The sequence below is a fragment of the Vulpes lagopus genome, chromosome 19 (genome assembly GCF_018345385.1).
Source record: "Vulpes lagopus strain Blue_001 chromosome 19, ASM1834538v1, whole genome shotgun sequence".
NCBI classification, from domain to species: domain Eukaryota; kingdom Metazoa; phylum Chordata; class Mammalia; order Carnivora; family Canidae; genus Vulpes; species Vulpes lagopus.
The window spans coordinates 15,464,218-15,484,212 of NC_054842.1; the positions used below are offsets into that span (position 1 = coordinate 15,464,218).

Genomic DNA, 19,995 nt, shown 5'->3' on the forward strand with positions numbered 1-19,995 from the left:
TATTGACAACAACCCGAAATATAAATTCTCTGGTTTTGAATACACTACTAAATGAAATGGGGAAAAATAAGTACAGAACAGTGGATTTAAAAATTAATTTTTGGAAAGCAAATAGGTTTACTTATTTGACCTCAAGGGCACTCCCGTAATATATCCACATTTCAACTACTAAATCATGTCTCTGGAACACATGAAAGGCTATTAAAGAAGATATAAATATATACTTATGAATATATACTTACATATTCTTATTCTCCTTGAAAATAAAATGGAATCTTCTCTTCTTTCATTAAATGAGTAATTGTGATTCTTTCCAATGAAATGTCTGAGAGGAAGAATCCATTGGATTTCACACTACAACTCTTCCCAGACCTTACTTCCTTTATACTTGGAATATATGAGATTCCCTCAGATTGCTTTCTATATCGGAGCATACTATCAATTAGTGAATTTTCTGGAAACTAAGCCATTTTATGTATTAAGCACTAGAAAAGAGTAAGAGGGTGAAAGCACCATCAGTAACCTCAAACAGCTCAATATCTACTGGATTCTCAAAAAACTGATCCACATTATCCATTGTTATTTTATCTTAAAAAATCATATATGTATTTTGTGATGTTGGTATTCCAAAAATTTAACACAGAAACAAGAACAATGAGGCCATAATAAGTGATAAGTTACAAAACCCTAATAAAAAAATCAAAGATGGGCTAAATGAATGGAATGACATACCATGTTTGTAGATTATCAGACTCAGTATTATAAAGATGACATCTTATTCCATACTGACCTATAATTCAATATATATTTAATTGAAATTCCACCCAAATTTTAAAGTAAGAATCAACAAGCTGAATCTAAAATGTACATGGAAATGCAAAGGAACTGAAAAAAAAAAAAAAGATTTTGAAAAAGAGGAACAAAGTTGGATGATTACTCATGCTACCAGATTTTTAAGATTTACTATATAGTTACAACAATCAAGACAATGTAGTATTAGATAAAGGAAAAACATATAGATAAATAGAGCATAATAAAGAGTCCAGAAATAAACCCACATATATATGGTCAATTGATTTTTTGACTGAGGTAAAAAGGCAAATAAGTGGAGAAAAAAATACTCTTTTCAATAAATGGTGCATACTCAAGCAGAAAATGGACCTTGACCTTTATCTTGGACTCTGTACAAAAATTAACTGCAAGTGTAAAACCTAAATCTACAAAGCTATTATGTGTATAATAAATCATCAAATTGTATACCTTAAAGATTTGCAATTTTTAATTGTCAAATATACCTCAGTAAAACAATAAAAACAAAAACAAATTCATGGGAAAAATTCCTGCAACGAAATTTCTGAGATACAACACCAAAAGCATGACACTCTAAGAGGAAAAAAAAAAAAACAAAATACACACACACACACAATTAGTCTTCACCAAAATTAAGAACTACTTTTTTTTTTTAAGAACTACTTTCTGAAATGGTTAAAGAATGAAAAGACAAGTAATCGTTTGAAAGAAGATATTCTTAAATCACATATCTGCTAAAGGACATATTCAGAATGCATAAAAAATTCTAAAAATTTTATAATATATAAATAATAGGAAAACAATTTGGACAATTGATCATCAAAGAAGATATACAGATGGCAAATAAGCACATAAATAGCCTTTCAACATCATTAGCCATTAAAATATTAAGTTGAAAAACCTCACAATAATCCCATTACACATCTATCAGTGGTATTAAGGAATATAGGAAGGAAGGGGAAGGAAGGAAGGAAGGAAGGAAGGAAGGAAGGAAGGACGGACGGACAATATCAATTATTGGCGAGGATGCAGAGTGTATTGCTGGTGACAGTGCAGAATGGCACAGTTACTATGGAAAACTAGCAGTTTCTTATAAAGCCAAATAAACTCTTAACCATATAATCTAGCAACCCTATTCCTAAATCACTTACACAAGGAAATAAAACATTAGGTTTACATTTAAAAACTGTAGAAACATGTTTATAGCAGCCTTATTCATAATTCTAAGAATATGGCAACAAGCCAGATGTCTATCTGCTTAAAACAGTGGTGTTTTCACATCGTAGAATATTACTCAGGAATGAAATGAACTCCTGATATATGCAATAACATAGATAAATGTGAAATACATTATAGTAAATGAAAAAAGCCAGACTTAGAATGCTATGTATTGTATGATTTCACTTATATGATATTCTGTAAAAGACAAAACCATTGGAGACAAAAGAAATAATCAGTTGTTGCCAGGGACTAGAATTGGGAAGAATGTTGGAGCACAAAGAAACATGGAGAATTTGGAGGTGGTGATGATCATATGACTGTGTGTATTTGTCAAAATTCACAGAACTAAATAATAAAAAGATGATTCTTATTCTTACTGTGTAGATTACCTTAATAAAAAATGATTATTCATCTTTAAGACTTAACTTTTCCACGAATGTGTTTGACAAAGGAACATGACAAATCTACTAGGAAAATAAATTATTTTCCTAAAAACAAAAGTATTGTTTTTAAAATAATTGAGCAGTTCTAGGAGTAAAATTTATGAAGCAAATGCTATAGAGTTTGGAAAAATGAAAAAAAGGGCTATAAATGCAAAGTGTAGGAAGAGCTGTTTTGAATATCAACTAAACTGAGAAAATGAAGGCGAGTGTCCCTAAAAATCAATTTATTCTAAATCTTGGAAATTTATTTAAATAACTCAATGAAAACTATTCTTCTCTTTAATGCATGGATTACACATGAACAGATAATAAACTAAAGTCTGTGAATCCTGCCGCTAAAATACATTATTGCTGAGTAAGAGCTACATAGTTACATACTGGTTTTGAAAACCACAGAAAGTATCCTAAGAGAGGTACAGTATAGAAGACAAGGGTAATGGAGAGAAATACTGTGTGTTAGACAAGAACTATCTGATTCTGCTCTTTCCCTTATCTGGACCCTTCTCTGACATTGTGCATGCCATACCTCATTATATACAGGATCACTGCAAACAGAAGATGAGGCACAAGGATAAAGGACAAAGTATTCTTAAATAGAGAAAGGCAACACTGTGTAATCAAAAAGCTTCATCTCTGCTCAAAAGATAACCATTATCCTGCAATCCTCTCCTATTTTTATTGGATTTTCCAAGTCATTTACAAGTATGGATTATTCAGAGTTTTCAAAGTAATAACAGAAAAAAACTATGCTCTATGTATTATATAAATGCTATATTCATAAACAAGCAAAAACTAAGATCCAGAAATATATTTGCTTCTCATACAGGAAATCAGGATGTAATATTTAGCATATTAAGAACTCAGTGGAAAAAAGAAAAGAAACTATGAGGAAAAATATCAAGAGACTCTTCCTTCTAAGCCACACTGTTTATAATGCTCTTGGAGAGTCTTGCATATTGTGTAACCATGATGACTAAAATCACAATTTGCCATGAGTTCTATATTTAAAGAAAAACTTCTAGTGTTTTCTCAGTTCATATTTAATTAATGGAAAAATTATCTATACAGCTGTTGGAGTCTTTTTCTTCCAAATTCTTTTTCTTGAAGACACTTCAAACAAAGTGTCACCTATACCCTGATCAAGCGAAACATAACATCCTTTACAATATGCCACTGTGTTACTTGGCACTGGCTCATAAAATAGACATTTTATATAACCAAAAGCAGTTCATGTCCTCTGCACCACACATCTTAGTTCTACTCGCTAGATCTCCTTAAAGAGCTCCTCTGGGCAGGTAACTTAAAAATATTAAGTTCTCACACACAGTTTCAATCAAGTGTTTTCCTGAAAAAATAGAACTTATCTACATGGTAAAAGTGCAATTTAGACATTAATTCATCATTCATTCATTCATTCATTCATTCATTTATTCATTTGACTAATGTTTATTGAGCATCTAACAATATAGTCCAGGGATTATTCTAGGAACTGGAGCAAAACAAACATAGGCCATGCCCTCTAAATGGGTAAATGGACAATAAGGAACACAAACAAACAAAGTATCAAAAGGGAAGAGAAATCTTGCCACTGTCAAGCCTGGTGCATCTAACAGCAGTCCAGTTTAAGCTCTGTACCTCTGCACAGTAAAAGAGTTTTATTTTCATATCGCCAGTAAAACGCATGCAGAGCTAACCAAAGATATTCTGCTTACACCTCTTGTTATGATCGTTGTTGAATTCAAATGAGATTCAAATGTGCTGACCTGTCGCCGAGTTTGCAACAAATCACTCTGAATTATTTTAATCTTTCATCCAGGACTACTAAAAATTCTGTTCTCTTCCATGCCTTCACATTCATATAGATAATAAATTATTATTGTGTTATTTTCATTGTTTGAATTCAGCTGTGTATATTTGCTCTCCCACTCCCTCCAACTCCTCTTCAGTAAACAAGAGAACCCCTAGCTAAACAGCTTGCTCTTGGAGACTCACAGTCTCATTGTATTAGAATAACAGAATTACAAGAGGATTAAGTAACCAAAACTGATCAATATATATCCTGGTTCTGGCAACATCAAATGACCTAGATATGCTCACCCTCTTCCACCTTTGCTGTGTCCAATTCCATACCCCAACCTCATCAAAGATGAGGAGGTGAGAGGAAGGGAATCATGCCTTCCTTAAATCAGACATCCAATTTGTGGCAGCTTCTGAAAGCTATCACAGAAATGCTCGATTTGACCAGGTCAAATTTCATTTGTCATGTACTTTTATCACTCTCAAAGCTGGTGCAACGTGTTTGCAATAGAAATAAGGAAAACAAAAATGAACTGCCCCTTTGGCTTGTCAGATTAAAAAAGTGGATTGATTTTACACCTTTGAAATAAGCCGCTGGCTTGAAGGCTCTCTCTTCTACTTTCTCTGTTTAAAGATGTGTGTACTCTTTGGACTCAAAGAGCAGCATTAGGTTGGATAAATGTACAACAAAATTCTATTCACAAGGATGACAGCAGCTAACATTTACTGAGCACTAATTGTGTGCTATGGGTGGTGCTAAATGATGTTTGTTATCTTATTTAATACTAAAAACAACTACTATTACCATTTTTCCTTTTTATTTGCTTCTTAAACTACTGTCATCCTGCTGAACCCTATACTTTTCCCCAATCCATTGCTTTCTTTAGTTTTCATTCAGCTCTATTTCATGGTTCATTATTTTAAAAATGCACATGGTGAGCCTTAACCCTGGAACCCCCAAACTTGCTTGCTGCTTACCTAGAAAATCAAGCAATATACATATATATGTATAGATATACAGCTGTGTTCCACTATAAATTTATGATGAGGGAACTCAAATGGGAGCCCAGAATTGACTGGCAGTCATATTCCATTTTTTTGGTCAACTCAGTTTCCCATTATATGCAACCACAACTTCAACCTTTTCTACTCTTTTCAATGTTTCGGCTTCTAACCCCCTTACTCCTCCATTTCTCCCTTAACCTGAGAAGATGACTTTGCCTTCCACTTTAGTGGAAAAATCAAGTGATAAAGGAAAAGGCCCTCAGCTGCCTTCTACCAAAACTATAAATGCTACAGCTTCCATTTTCTTTGACGTTCAAGATCCCTCATGTTACTGTAGAGGGGTGCCCTTCCTATCATTTAAGCCCAGTGAGCCCATTTATTTCTTTTAACATTCCCGTCTTCACCTTTCTTCCCAGTAACTTCTGTTTCCTCTCTTGCATGTTCTAGTTTTTCTCAACAGATCATGCCAACAAAATTTAAATCTGTTCATGTCTCTCCCACTTCAAGAGTCCCTTCATTCATTACCCCCAAACTCTTCACATTCTCTTTCATTTAATAGACAGACTTCCTGAAACAGTTGGCTTCATATTCAATAATCATATCTTCATTCCACTCGATATTGGATTTTAATCCCATGTGAATGGAAACAGCTCTAGCTAGGGCACTATGAGATAGATGGACTGCTCCTTTTACATAGGAAACAATGGTGAAGCTGGGATGTGAACTCATATCAGTACTCATTACAGTTTTATTCTAGAACCCGGGATCCCTGGGTGGCGCAGCAGTTTAGCGCCTGCCTTTGGCCCAGGGCGCGATCCTGGAGACCTGGGATCCAATCCCACGTCGGGCTCCCGGTGCATGGAGCCTGCTTCTCCCTCTGCCTGTGTCTCTGCCTCTCTCTCTCTGTGACTATCATAAATAAATAAAAATTAATAATTAATAATAAAATAAAATTATTCTAGAACCCAAGGTCTTACTTAATAAATTAGATCACATTTTTAAAAATTAATCTACATCCATTCAAATTATAAAAGCATAAACCATTTGACCTAACAATTCCATTCTTGGACAGTTACCTTATAGGTATACTCACATACCTCAAAAGGGCATATGTATGAGGTTATTCCTTATTCATAGCAAACATTTGGAAATAAATATGATGTCCATAAACAGAGGACTGGGCAAATAGATTATGCTATTTAGATAAAATGGAATACTATGTTGTGTAAAAGAAGGAAGAAGTTCTCTAATTGATACCATATAAAGATTTTATTTTAGTTTTTAAAATGCTTTTAAAGATTTAGGTTTTTAAAGAGTTTATTTATTTGTGTATTTATTTATTAGAGAGAGAGAGAACAAGCAGGAAGAAAAGCAGATAGAGAGGGATAAGCAGACTCCAGCCTGAGTATGGAGCCTGACATAGGCTCCATCTCCCGACCTTGAAATCATGACCTGAGCTGAAATTGAAAGTTGAACACTCAACCAACTGAGCCACCTGGGCATCCCAAGATTTAATTATTTATTAGAGAGAGCAAGAGCAAAGGTGTGAGTAGGGGGAGGGGCCGAAGGAGAGGGACAGAATCCTCAAGAATACTGTGTAGAGCATGGAGCCCACACAGGGTTCAATTCCATAGCCCTGAGATCATGACCTGAACTGAAATCAAGAGTTGGATGCTTAACTGATTGAGTAACCCAAGTACCTCTAAAGATTTTAAAGATAAGTTTTTAAACATAAGGTGAAATTTTATACATAGTTCACATAAAAATGAGGAAAAATGAGAATACTTATTCTTATTTGTCTATTTTTGTAGATAAGACATAAGCACATACAAATAACAAAAAATGATCACCTCATGTTGGATGTCGGAAAATGGGCAATAAGAGAAAAGGATAGGAGTATGATATCACAATATACTTTTATGTAGTTTTTTTTTTAATTTTTGAACCATGACATTATAATAGCTATTTAAAAATTAAACCTTAGTTGTTGTTCTATGGATTTAGCTATGAAGAATTGATGAATAAAAATATCCAAAAAACATTCAGACATGCTGTAAAACATGACTAATATAATTGGTTTGATTTAGGTACTTGCTCCATCACATCACTCCCTATGGCTTTTCTGATAGCTTCCTTCTGCAACCAAAATAAAATCAAATTCTTTATTAGGGCCTACAAGCTTCTACCTAGAGAGAAATTTATCAAAATATATTCAAAATTTTCACAGAATAAAAATATGATTTTCTCAATTAAAAAAAAAAAAAGCTTACTCAGTTCCTAGATAAGTGGAGGAAAAACACCCATACCAAGTCACATCATTGTAGAATTTCAGATGTGTATGCAGCATTGGAAACGAGATGTCCTCTGATTCCTGAACACCAACATTCAAAGTTAGGAGACAATGGAGAAATGCACTCAACATTCTAAGATAAATAATCCCCAACTTGGAATTCTATATCCAACAAAACTGTCAATCAAACAAGAGCCAGAAATGAAGTAAAATTAACCTCCTACATAGCCCTTTATGGGAAACTGTTGGAAAATAGATACCACCAAAAGGAGGGATTAAACAAACAGAAAGGAAAACTGGACCCAGAACGTTGTGTGTCTAATGTAGGAAGTGTGCCAGGAGGTCAGAGGAAACCAGCTTTCTATTGGTCTAGGGAGCAACCATCAAATCAGAACAAACAGCAACAGAAGCTATATTATTAACTTCAGTGTGCATAAAAAATCATACAAAAGAGAAGGTATGATTTTAGTACAAAAAATTGCCCAGATGAGCTCTAATAATATGAACATGGAATGATCATCTAACTAAATGTTCATATATTGCTATTTGGAGGAGTATGATGTGGACATGAATGGGAATGTGAGAAAAACAGTTGAAGCATAAATCTCTATAATGGAAAAATCATAGACAATATCCAAAATCAAAAACATCAAGAAATAGAAGGACAGACATATTATTCAGATCTGTTAAGATAAATAATCAAGAAAGCCACAGGAATGTTGCCAAGTAGTTGTCTCTGAAAGCAGAAAGCTAGGACAGAGCAGACAACTGCTGTTTCCCTCATTTCCCTTTTAGAAATATTGGATTAACTAAGAACATGAATAACTATAATAAAAATTGAAAACTAAAGAAGGGAAAGAAGAAAAATATCCTCAACATCTAAACTTGAAGTTAAAAATATTAGTCAACAGTTAAGTTTGTTATAGTCAAAGAGAGAGAGAGATAGAAGAAATTCAAAGACTTATGTCTTTGGCATTCTAAGAATGATATAAAATTAATAAACTATCTGCTCAGATGTACAATTAATATTCTTAAGGGGGAAAGATCAAGAATTTATTCATTCCTCACAGCAGTTTTCCCCTTCATTTTCCATTCTTAGCAGAAACTCTCACTAAAATTAATGGTAGTTATTTGAGTGTAAGTAAAGGATAATGTATTCTTCCACAAGCCAGGAAGTACTTAGTGAAAATAATGTGGGAAGGGATTACTGCTGAATTAAAAACAATTCTTAATGGCCACAAAGCATTATTAAAAATGAAATAGCATTCAAGATCTCATTATTTTGCATCATTTTACTACCTTTGATAAGTAAAATGACACTTTCAAAAATGTCTTAAGTTCACAAGCGTTATGTGTTTTAAATTTTAATTTTACCAACAATATACACTACCATTATTTCATCTATTTATATATTCTCAGTGATCTGGGAAAACTTATCACCTCTAGGTTTATTTAAATCATCAATAAACTCAACATTTTAGCTACAATATTATAGAACTATATGGTTTTTAAAAATTGCTACTAAATTTCTTGACTTTCTTAGGAATTGATGAAATAAAATGACTACAGTTATTGTAAAGGAGAAAGAATTTTTCTTCTAAATTAGCACATGTTAAATAACTTCCTTTTTTCCTTAGATGTTATGAGGATTTTTGGTTTTGTTTTTTTGGTTTGGTTTGGCTTGGTTTGGGTCACAGTTTACTATAGTTGAGGCTTATTTCTTTTTAAAATAAGATTTTATTTTTGCCCATAAACATTTTCTAAAATGTTTAACTTTGGAAAATAGGGAAATATTGAAAGAGAAAAAATCACCAGAGCTCTCTCTCCTGTTGCTTTGAACACTGAAGCCACATGTTCCAATGGTAGAACTTCTATTAGCTGAATTCCATGAGATACATTTAGAACAGAGTTCACTGCCAATTAAGGAAAGTAGGATCAGCAATAAATAAATATTTTTTTGCTTTAAGCCACTGAGATTTCAGGAATATTTGTTAGTATAGTAAAAAATCTAGCCTATACAAATATTCCCCCCCAACCCCAGACCCATTAAACTCTCCAAAAGGGGGGGAAAAAAGAGGAAGAAAGGAAGGAGCCAGGAAGGGAAGGAGTCATCTGCACCCATTTGCTTGGTAAGGTAAGATCTCGATGTTGACCTAACAAAGCCACATAGGCTAAAGCCTGAGAAACCTTAAGGACTATTCCAGTTGTGGAGCTACAAAAATAACCAAAAACCTAAAACCTCTGAGAGAATGTGGCCAACTCTACTAAAGTTTTCAGTGATTATAATAAAAATAGCCAACACTGGCTGGAAGAGTATTTTCTGCCAAATTCTGTTCTAAGTATTTTGCACAAGTGAACAGATTTAATTTGCGCAACTAAGAGGCACTAATATTATCCTTTTTTTTTTTTAACAGATGAAAAAACTGAGGCAGAGAACGGCACATAGTTTTGTCAAGGTCACATAGTTAGTAAATAATGGAGCTGAGATTTAAGTCTAAGAAGCCCGACAGACTTAACCTGAGAAATGTGTTTTTATCTACTCTGCTGCCTCACCAGTGATGGAAGGAATTCATTTCTTCATATGAGAACATGGCCCATTAATGTGGTCAACTTTAAAGTAGATACAGATACAGGATATAATAATCTAGAGGTTGCCCAATTCCTTTATTTACATTTGCTTTCCGTCTTGGTATTCTAGAACTTGCCAGAGAATAGTTTGGTTTCAAAAGCAAAGCAGTCAGTGGCAGAGGCTGAACAAGATGGAGGAAAAGGACCTTTGTCCATCCTGCCATTCCACCTTTCCTTTGGGAGAGAGGTGGATGGATATTTAGAGTTTTAAAGGCTTAATAACCTAAATATGAATCCTGGATGCTGCTGGGCAACTTGTTTAATTTATGAAGAATCAGAGGCTCTACGGTATTATTTCACCTTGGTTTCTTCATTTGTAAAATAGTAATTGTAAAGCTCTCCTCAGAGATTTACTGCAGCATGAAACCAAGGTATTAGAGCTTATTACAATGACCAGCCCAAATAGTGGTAAACAAATTGCTAGTAAAAGACCATGTACCTGAAACTGGCTGGACCCTTAGGATTGCCACATTCAACAGGAAGGGAAACATAGTCATCATGATCTCTTATGATCTTTTGGTTCTCCTTCCTTTTTTTAAAAATATTTTATTATTTATTCATGATAGAGAGAGAGGCAGAGACGTAGGCAGAGGGAAAAGCAGAGGGAGAAGCAGACTCCCTTTGGGGAGACTTGAACCCAGGACCCCAGGATCACAACTGTAGCCAAAGGCAGATAGATGCTCAACCACTGAGTCACCCAGGCACCCTAGGCTCTGCTTCCTTTGGAAGCACCTCCCTCTAAGACAGGTTCAGCCTTCACAGAGGCAAGATGTCTGACAAAGGCTCTTGGACCACATTCTTATTTCACCAGCCCCTCAGAGCAAAAGGAAAGGTCTCTGTCAAGGGCTCAAGGAAAAATGCTGAAAAGCCTATGCTTAAGAACGCCTGGTTCAGTTTGTGGTATGTACCTACTTCTGCAGTGTGCTGTGCTCTGATTGGTCCAACTTGGATGATCTGTCAACCTTGAGAACAAGGGCAAAGATCAATTCTACCTGAAATACTCACGTGAAAGTAAAGAAGGGATGGTTGTCCAAAGTGTGCAGGGAAGTAGGGGGAGAAAAAGGATGCTGCAGGAAAAGAACAGCTAACATCCACTGAAAGTGGACATTTCTCCTACATCATAACTCATAAATAAACAAGGGAGACATTTTGGAATTAATTAGGTTTGTCCTGTCAAGACGAATTGATGCTCATTGTTTAGACCTTAGAATACTGCCAAGATAATGCTGAGACGTATTTCTCAAAAGTATGAATGTTAGCAACAGTATTATTTACAGGAATGTAATTTTATAATATGAAAATACTTAAGTTTGACTAGGTTTAAACAAACTAAATATTTTAGGAATATTAATTTCCACTTTTAAAAAGATAAATAAATAAAAATCCTTGGCAATATTGTATATGTACAGCATGGGACATTTTATCCCAGCTAAATACCATAGCTCCCCGTTAATCTGGGAGTAATCCTCCTCCTTCTTTATAATGTGGTATCTTTTTAAAGGAACTGCCTCCTTCCTAACCATATTTTGATGAGCCAAGCAACTTAAGTATACACAGAAAAGCCAATGATTCACAAGGCTGCATTGAGTTCTTTGGATGGTCAAACAAGACATGCCAAACCATGTCAGGAAACTATGTTCTGCAGCTATTTTTTGTTCAATATTGGAATGGTTTGAATTTAAGAACCATTGACACATAAATATGTTTTTATTTTTCAAATTTATGTAAAACAGTGATTGGCAAACTATAGCCTGCAGGTCAAATATGGCCTTCCACCTGTTTCTGCAAATGAAGTTTTACTGGAACACACATCCATGGCTGTTTCAGCACTGCAAAACAGAATGGAGTCATTGTGGTACAGACCACACTGCCCACAAGCCTAAAATATTTACTATATGTCTTTTTACAAAAAAAGTTTGCCCCCATCCTTTAAGTCAAGAACATAGTTTTTTGTATGTATGTATGTATCTATCTATCTCCAGGTCAAAACTGTCTGACCACATAATACAGAAAAGTAAGAAATTCTTTCTCCTGTTTCCTGACTTGATAACGTTACAGCAGTTGTCCCTACCAGCCATCCATGGCATCTGTGCTTTTAAATGATTTTGTGTTTGTTTTGCTAAATCAGGAACTGTACATTGTTATTTTAAAATTGCAAAGAGGCTTCTCTGGGTCCTAAGATAATTTGTAATCTAACAGCAAAAATATTTGGTTCTAAAACAACAGTGATATTTGAGGACAGAATGCCAGGAAACACCAATATGATGTTCTGATGAATATTTATGAGCACTTCCACCTGGCCTTCAAGTTTTCCATGCTTCAGCGCTAATGTATTTGTGTCTGCATGGTGTGTGTGTGTGTGTGTGTGTGTGTGTGTGCGTGTGTGTGTGTGTGTGAAGGCTAAGAAAACGGAGAACCATTTTCAGTCCACTTCTCAAAAAATAACCAAATACACTAAGTCTGAACTCTTACCTCCCTCCCCTCCTTTTATGAGCCCTGACTGCAGATCATCTTTGGATCCTAACTATAGAACCCTCTTTGAATTCTTTCATAGGACTCACTGTCTTTATTCACATAATTTTCCCCCTCTTTCCTGAAACATATGTCTTGTTCCCATTTCTCTTAGATCATTTCCATTAGCACACAAGCATGCTGTATTAACTACCTCCGGTTTATACTAATTTCTTTCATTATCTTTACAATAACACCCATTGAAAGAACCTTTCTATATTTACCCTCTTCAATTCCTCTCTTCCATTCTCTCTTGAATCCATTCCAATTAGGCTTTATGGCTCCTGCTTCCCACTCCACTGAAACTGTTCTTTTCAAGTCACTAAAGACCCTCATATTACTAGAATGAATTCTACATTCAATTCTCAGGCCTTATTTTCTCCAACCTTTCAGAAAAATTTATGGATATCTATCAATACCTTTCTTTATAACACTTTTTCACCTGAATTCTGGGTTACCATTCTCTCCTGGTTTTCTTCCTAGCTCCTTGGACATTTCAGTTGCTCTTACAGATCCAACCTCATGTCTCTGACCTCTAAACATCAGAGTGACCATAGGTTCATTCAGACCACCCCTCTTTTTCTGCACTCACTTGCTCAGTGAACTTATCCAGTCCCATGATTTTAAATACTACTATTATCCTGATTAATTGCTTAACTCCTACACTAGTTTTAAGTTTTCAATTGGCAGGGACCACAGCATGCCTTCACTGCCCTGCATTGGAGCTCTGCAAGCTCTTCCTCCCTCTGTCACAATCTAGTCCATTGGGACAGACCTAGTTTGTCCAGACAATCTACAAACAGTCCACTGGTCCACTATACTGATGGCAGGGTACAGATTGGACCTGGAGAACAGAAAATAGAATGAAGCTTAGAAGCCTTACTAAGACACATGAATAAATGCCAGAAAAAAAAAAAAAAACACAAATGTTAGAGGACCACTACCTCTGTGAGCTTTCTGTGACTTCAATGGTCTGAGACACTTCCTCCAAAGTGAAAGACAATATATGGCAATTAGCACTACCTGGAATTAAGAAAGAAGCATAATGCTACTTTGGTATCTGCATTTTCTAGGCAAAATATATCACATTTTAGTGTATTGCTCCAAACCATCTAAATGGTAACTTTAAGGTTTCTGATTTTGAGTGGGGCCCAGAAGAAGGGAAGTTCTGCTGCAGGTCCAAGCTGGAGTGAAAGCTTCTCTGCCATTTAGGCCTTAAGTCCCAGCAGGTCCAGTGGGGTTTAAAGTGTTTGTCACAGGTATGTGTGTTTCATAGATCTGCTAGTAGCCTTCAATAGGACAATTACGGAATAGACTTGTACTTTAAGGTTTCAGAGCAAAGGCTTATCCTATTCTACAGATAACTATTCTCTTTTTTAGAAACAACTCCCAGATTGCCATTGGGCTCTCTTAGACACTGTACACTAGACTGTGAGACATCAAGAGACCATGCATCCAGAGCTGTGCCCTATATTATCTAACCTGTTAAATCAGAAGGTTGCGCATCAGAAGGTCTTGTTAATGAGATGCAAGACATGGATCTGGAACAGATCCTGAAAGAAGAAACAAGCGGGGTGATCAAGTAATTCACAGAGTACTTACTCCTGTTGCATTGCTTCCTGCCCCTCAATCTAGATTTAAGGCTTCAAGGAAAGTTCTTATGAACAGTTAACTGAGGATAAAAACTTGGGTTTGGTTTATAGTATGACAGACCGAACGCAGCTGGAAATAGATTGCTGTAGCCTCACTGCCATGACCTTGCTTAATTCTCAAAGACATAAGTTACAGAGGAAGTTACAGAAATCAACAACAGCCCTGCCCCAAATAAAACGCAAAGTCTTTACCTTGGCTTGTTGGTTTCTATAATATCTGCTCCCCAGAAACATAGCAGACCTCATCTCTTACCCCTCTCCATCATGGTGTCTCTGCTGCCATCAGACCATGTTCAACATTCCCAGAATATCTAAGCACTATCCCAGTGCAGAGCCACTGCCTGTGCTGTGATCTCTGCTTGACTTACTCTTCCATTTCAGAGTTGTCTCTACTTAAAAATCCCCTCCAAGAGGGCCTTTCCTGACCACTCACTCTAAACATGCCATGTCATTTCTCTGTAACCCTAGCCTTCCTGTATTTTTCTTCTTAGCATACACTGCCAAGTTACAGATCTTTATTACCTATACCTTTATTTTAAATATTATTTAATATTTATTAAATATATTATTATAATATTTAATTTTACTGATTTATTATGTATGTATATATGTATGTATGCATTTACGTAGTTTTCTTCTCCCCTCTCCAGAAGGTAAGATCCACAAGGACAGAGATGTTATTTCTGTTCGTGACTATATGCCAACAGCCCAATATAAAGTCTGGAATATAGTACCACAATAAGATGCTTTCTTATCTACCACCACCTGCCTACCCACTATCTACTGTTGTCATATGTTCAGCTCCTCAATATATTTGACCTGGGTAAATAAACACAGTATCAATATAGCTCTGGATTCATCATTTAATTAGTGACACACTTATAACTGTGCCAAGGCAATGCCTTTCCAACTATGCCAAATTTAACCCTTGATGATTTTTTAATCCTTTTTAGAGTATTTATTTACTTACTAACTCTTGGATCAGAACTCAGTGGAGAGATGAACTATTAGTGCCACATCAGTATTGAAAGGCCAGTGATTTCCTGTCAGTTTTATTGGGTTGTCAAGCCTTGACAAAATCATGGGCTAGTCCTTGTCACAGAATGAGGTTATAACATGTAAACATTATGAGTACGTCTGACCTCTTGTGATATTGTTTTCAATAAAGAAGATGTTCACACGTTATTAAAGATTCTACCCTAATGATTCCACATGTGCATGTTCTGCAGAGGCATAATAAGGGTGCACCTGTTATATCTGATGACTGTCAAAGTTCTGTTGCAGCTCCAGTTTAATGTAAGACAATTTAAAGAAGGAATGGACCTTGAAAGAATTGGAAGATAAATATGAGGAGTTAATACACTCAACACTGGTTGCTAATCACCCCTATTATCTTCTCTTTTTAGATAGTGTTGGAATTTTGTTGGTGCATGGTCATCAGTATAAAAGCTTGATTTTTCAGCCTCTCTTTTGCAGGAAAGTGTTGCCATGTGACTGAATTCTAGCCAATGGACGTGGGATGTGATGTGTCAACTTCTGAGTTATTCTTAGACTTCTTTCATGATGGAATATATTTATAATTGCTTAAGTTGCCATCATTTTGGGCATCTCTTACAACTTTCCAACCTATATCCCATGTGCTTGGAGTGCTCTGCCAGACTCAACATGTCATTCAATGACCACTTCTGTGTAATACAATAGAATCTTTAAGAGCACAGGCTTGAGTCAATCTCTGGGCTTAAGTCCCAGTTTATCATTTAATGGCTGTGGAACTTTGGTCAAGTGACTTTACCTCTCTGCACTTTATCTCTTCATGCTTTCAGTGAAATCAGAAAAGTACTCATGCTATGACTCAGATTTGCAGCTAACAGCAACGAGCTATTATCCTTAACACGTTTAAAACAGAACCTGACCTTCCATAAACAGCTTCAATCTTATGTATTTAGAAATGGCTCAAAGTCAGCATTCATTCAGCCAAGTTCTCATTATCCCAGTGAAGCTTTATTTGTGTCCCACATGTTCCAGTCCCTTAGCATGTGGTATGTCAATTCCTGCTTGAGGGAGAACTGCCTTTGCTAAGAAAATTTTCTGACAAGCCCAGTTGGGCTAAGTGAGTCTGTTGAGGTGGAATGAATGGAGGCTGCTGCCAGATTTAAAATATAAATATATAAATATATAATATATATATTTTAAACATCTATATATTTATATATAAATATACTTATATATTTATATACTTATACACTTATATTTATATAATATATAAATAATATATATTTTTATATTTTATATATTTATATTAATATATATTATATAGATTATTCTGAAGAGAGTCTGGAGAGACATTTCTCTGATGCCAGGAGTTGTAGAAAGAAAGAATGAGAGATGGTGCAAGCTAGGAAGATGGTGGGAGACTGCAAAACCTGTTATCCCCTCTCTAGGGTCACGAAATACTCAGTGAACTTACTCACTGTCAGAGAAACAGTGCAATTAAAGATTTTTTTAAGGAAATTAATGATGGTGCTGAGGTTCTCCTATGAGGTAAAACAGATGGTGAAATACGATATGGAGTAAACTAAAAACATGGCATGGGATGAAACAGAATCTGAAAGAACAGAGTTATGTGTAAGGATGCAGGATATTAGAAATTTGTTAAAAAATAATCTAGGGTAACTCTTTAGGTCCTCTCAATTCTTGGACTTGGACAACCAAGTCAAGTTAAAGTAGATCTTTGCTTGCAGATGTCCTTCTCCTTCCCACCATCTCAATCCCAAAAATACTGACCATATTCTCCCTGGAGTTTCCATTGTACCATGTACATACCTCTTTCCTATTAGCTATTATAGTATACTGTATGTTGCTATTTTTTCTTAATATACTTTGCTCCAATATTAGAATTAGAATATTAGAATATTGTACTTATATTGTGTAATATAAGTAGTGGAGATTGTGTTTTATTTATAAACCTGATATCTTACAAAGAATGCAAGTATTTACTGAATGAATGAAATAAAATAATAGCTTGTTATTCACTTTTCTACTCATGAATAAAGAGGAAAGGATGGTAGATACAGCCAACTATGAAGTGATGATATCTGGAAGATAGAAAAACTCCAACTATTCCATCATGTGTCTATTGTGATGACCATAAGAGCTTGCCTACATTTAGTCAATCAAAATTGCCAATGGCTAATCACTTATTAAAAGGTAGGCTTAGTTTAATGAGAAGCACATAGAATGTAAGCAAAATATCTACTATTTATGTAGTTACCAGTAGCATTTTTTATTGCACAGATCAATAAGAACAGGTTAAATATCTTAGAATCCCAAATAGGAGAAATCTTTAATTTTGGTATTATATCATCTCCTACATAGATCATGACCTTTGTAGTTCCATGAGCTTTCCAGGGTCTCTTTACTTATTCAGTATTTTAAGATCAATGGAAATCTTGCTTCAAAAAAATATGTAGGAACATATACTAGTCATCTGAGAATGGGGAAGATGAGAAATTTATGGGAAACATTTAAAGGATAAGTAGATGGGGCACCTGGATGGCTCAGTGGTTGAGCCTTTGGCTCAGGGTATGATCCCAAGGTCCTGGGATCAAGTCCTGAATAGGGTTCCACGTGGGGAGCCTGCTTCCCTCTCTGCCTGTGTCTCTGCCTCTCTCTCTGTGTCTCTCATGAATAAATAAATAAAATCTTTTAAAAAAATACAGGATGAGTAGATGATGAGAACAACCATCGCTTGGCAATACTGACACTGTACCCTTTCTCAAGGATTCAGAATATTTGGACAAATTGGCATTTGGTTAATATTTTGTGTTTCCAACTTTATAACCATTATGTATAATTACACGCAGATTAATCCATTACTTTACATGTGGGTAGTGGGATGTTCATAAGGAAGAAAACAATTGGAAGAGTAAAACAGATTTTCAGGGCGGTAAGATTTCCGTGAATGAAACTGGATTTTTTCTGACTTGGTGTGCCCCTGTCCCTGTCAACTCCAAATAAAACCAATGGAGACTGTTAATTCAATAATTATCAAATGCATTAAACATGATTTTTTTCATTATTCTCATTTGAAGTATTGCATTTTATTTTTTGAGTTTTAATATACTTTACACAGGGAGTCCATTTGGGGCCTTTGATTTTAAAATCTGATAGAGTTCATCTGTGGCAGAGTAAATGCAAATAAAATTCAACTCAACTTGGAAAGGACAGTATGTGTGGCTTATGAACAACTTATGGTGGAAAAAGAAAGCCCCAGTGTATTATGCACAGAAAAATCTCATTAGTTTCTATCGATGGATGGCATTTCTTTGCAAAGCTGTTTTGCTCCTTAATAAAATGAAAGAGGTATTGCAAATCCAAAATTTTAAGGTGGCAGAGAGTCTTAAATATGTGCCCAGCAAATGTATGGAAGATGTAAGCAGGCACAAAGGACAAAGGAGGCTGACAAAGCTGTGTGAAGAATACAGACATCTGATCATTTAGCATATATTGATTTAGTTTTAACCTTTTCATTTATAACACCTCACTCACCACTGCCACTGAATTACAGCATTTCTAAAGATGGTTTTAAAATTCCTACTGACTCCATAGACTCTGCCCCAATTGTGTATCAGTTGTATTTGGAATAATTAAAGATGTGCAAGTATTTTTAGGGACAATAAGCAGATGGAAAAGGAAAAAACAGAATCTAGTGGTTAAGTAGGGCAGGAGGGATTGATAGGAACAAGACGGAGGAAACATGGAGGAAAATTAGTCCATGACATGGTAAGTGTACATCAGCAAACCATTGTCACTGGGAAGCAATGAGGTTGGCCATGGTCCATATATAAAAGTCAGATTTCTTTGTTGTTTGCTTAGCTTACTTTGGTAGATATATGAGTACTAAATCAGAACTACTAATCTGCTTGACTTGTGAAGCCCCAATTTTTTTTAACAGCACTGTGCTTATAGCAATACCCAAACCCAAAAGGATTAAATTATAATGTAGGATCTTATTCTGATGAGTTACTTTTGAAGCTTAATTATATTTGTCCAACATTAATTTAAAGAATTAGAACAGGGCTTTAACAATATCCTGATTAATGATGGTGTTTGCTCTGGTTTTTCCTGTTTAGCCAAATTATTCTCATGAAAAGCATAACATTTTATCTTGCCTGTAATATCTATCAGAATTCCTGACATTGGCTCAGTTTTTGGCCTTTTAATATAAGTCTCCTCATCTATAGAATGTTAACAACAACCTCTGTTTCATAGGTTATTAATAGAATTAAATGAAGTAATGTTGAAAGAGTTTTGTGCACTGCCAAACATAATTAGCATTCAATAAATGTTACCTGTCCTCCTGCTTTTTATCATAAGGTTCACCTCAGACAGCATGTGAGGAGAGAATGCTCCCATTTGGAAATAAACAATTAAGAATGAGGAGATCTGCTCAAGTGCATACCTCAGAAGACAAAACTTTTCCCACAAACCACCACCACCACCACCACTACAACAACAACAAAACAAAAATACTAGGCACTAATATTTACTTAATTCCTTTCCCCCAAATCCTGGGTCATCTCAGGCCAGGCACTTCAGCATCCTGTATCTTTGTATCTGTCATTAAAGAACATAACAC

General features: G+C 35.3%; 1 protein-coding gene across 21 annotated transcripts in view; it reads right to left on the bottom strand.

The window, feature by feature from the left end:
• RBMS3 (RNA binding motif single stranded interacting protein 3) overlaps positions 1 to 19,995 on the bottom strand; it is a 1,727,904-nt gene that overhangs the window by 729,279 nt on the left and 978,630 nt on the right. The window lies entirely within an intron of this gene.